A 2,320-nucleotide genomic window follows, 5' to 3' on the forward strand; every position below is an offset into this window, starting at 1 on the left:
CGGGGGGCCCCTCGGAGCTGCGGCGGGAGCGGGTGGCACAGGCAGGGCTGGGGGCAAGCCGGGGGGAGGCTGGGGAAGGGGATGGGGAGTGAAAAGCTGGAGCTCCCTCTGCTGAAGAAACTCGGTAGGAAAAGGAAAAGCTGGAATATCACAGATGCTTTTGGAGAGTAGAGAATCAGAGAATCCTTTAGGTTGGGAGAGACCTTTAAGATCATCAAGTCCAACCATCAAGTCAACGCTACTAAGTCCTCTGCTAAAACAGATCAGAATCTGTCAGGGTTGGCAGGGACCACAAGGATCCCCCAGTTCCAACCCCTCTGCCATGAGCAGGGACACCTCCCACTAGATCAGGCTGCCCAGAGCCTCCTCCAGCCTGGCCTTAAAGACCCCCAGGGATGGGGCCTCAACCCCCTCCCTGGGCAACCCATGCCAGGGTCTCACCACTCTCCTGGGGAAGAACTTCTTCCTCACATCCAGCCTGAATCTGCCCACTGCCAGCTTTGCCCCATTCCCCCCAGTCCTGTCACTACTAAGAAGTCCCTCCCCAGCTTAGAATCACAGAATCATGGAGGTTGGGAATGAGCTCTAAGATTATCAAGCCCAACCATCAGCCCAACACTCCTGTGAGCACTAAACCATGTCTCCAAGTGCCCCATCCACCCCTTCCAAGGCTGGTGACTCCAGCACCTCCCTGGGCAGCCTGCTCCAACACCACTCTGCCAGTCAAGAAATCCTTCCTAAGATTCAACCAAAACCTCCCCTGGTGCAACTTCAGCCCATTTCTTCTCATCTAGTTAGTTGGGAGAAGAGACCAACCCCCAATCCAAATCAACTGTAAACTGAGGAAGACTGGGGTTGGACATGGTGGCCATCTCCTGTCTCTGGGAAAAGAACTCTGCAGGGATGTCTGTGGAGGTCGTTGAGTCTTTGTGTTATAAAAGAGCAAAGGATGATGACTTCCAGTATTATTTTTATTATTTTGGCTCTGGAAGAATCTAAGAAAATAGATACTGAGACAGAGTTCCAAAAATCTGTGTGTGTAGCGTGCCTGGCAGTAGGAGTGGCAGAGCCTGGACTCCATCAGTGCCCACATATGAACCCAACTCAGTTGGAATCAGCCAGTTTGTGCACCCAGATTCTGGGTTTGGAGGCCCTCAGCAAGATTCCTGGTGTAGCAAGCTGCCCAGCTCATCCAAAGCTGTCTGGAAAGCCTTGGCCAGGGGAAATGAAGCTGGAAGAGCTGGGCTGACAGTGCTGGTCAGGTCAGGCTGGTTCCTGCTGGAGCAGCAAGCATTTTAATTTGCTAAAGTGTATGTGTAGGATGCACCCAGAGAAGTAGATTAGTAGGGTGCCTCCTCATGGCCCTGGGCTCTGTGATCCTCCTGGGGTGGAAGAGCTTTGAAGCCCTCCACTGCAGAAGATGCCAAGGGAACAATGGGAGGTCTGCACCCAAGGCCACGTCAGGAGATGTTGACTTCAACCCTTCTAATTGAGGGCTACGTGGAAGCCAATGGCCAAGACTTCGTGGTGACTCGTCTCTACCCTACTGGGAAGCTCTGCTCTTAAGCAAAACAGCAGATAGTGACCTAATTACATGTGAGGTCCAGCAAATGAGAGGCTGGTTCAGCGTGGTGAAGGGGGGGCGATGGCAGGGTAGGGCTGCCCCTGGGTGAGCCAGGAGAGGTGTGAGTCATGGAATGGACCTTTGAAGGTCCCTGCAGTGAGCAGGGACACCTCAAAGGTTTACCTGTTTTGCAGTGTTAGAGTGGTCAGCTCTAGGGAGAGAGGGAAGAGCTCAAAAAGCAGCAAACTCCAACAATTCCTTTCATTTTCAGGCAAGCATTTGGGCTTCCTGCTTTACAGCGGATACTTGGGCGATGGAAATGGGGAAGGACTAAAATTCTTCTTCCACTCAGATCCCTGCCTGGGTTTGACATGTGTCCTGGGTCCGTGTCAAAAGGGGTTCAGGGCAGGACCCACACAGAACAGAACTGTGTACTCAAATCTCCCCCCCCCGAGAGAGAGAGACACACTTTGGGAAAAAAAATGAAGTATATTGTTTAACAAGGAACAGAAAATGAGAAAGGGAGGTAAGGAAAATAATCTATACAAAGATTAGGGGGAAAATACAAAAAATAAAATATACAAAACCCTCAGAAATGGTTCCAGGGTCCCACGGAGTGAAAGGAGAACTTCCCTCTCCGAGCTCCAAGGCAGGAGTGAAATTAGAACCCGCTCCCTGCCTCTTATCAGAGTGTGTATGGGAAGGGGAGGGAATACAATGGTTCACCCCCACCCGGGGTCCTCCCAGTTGCTGGAA

The sequence above is a fragment of the Merops nubicus genome, unplaced genomic scaffold (genome assembly GCF_000691845.1).
Source record: "Merops nubicus isolate BGI_N331 unplaced genomic scaffold, ASM69184v1 scaffold23077, whole genome shotgun sequence".
Taxonomy (NCBI): Eukaryota; Metazoa; Chordata; class Aves; order Coraciiformes; family Meropidae; genus Merops; species Merops nubicus.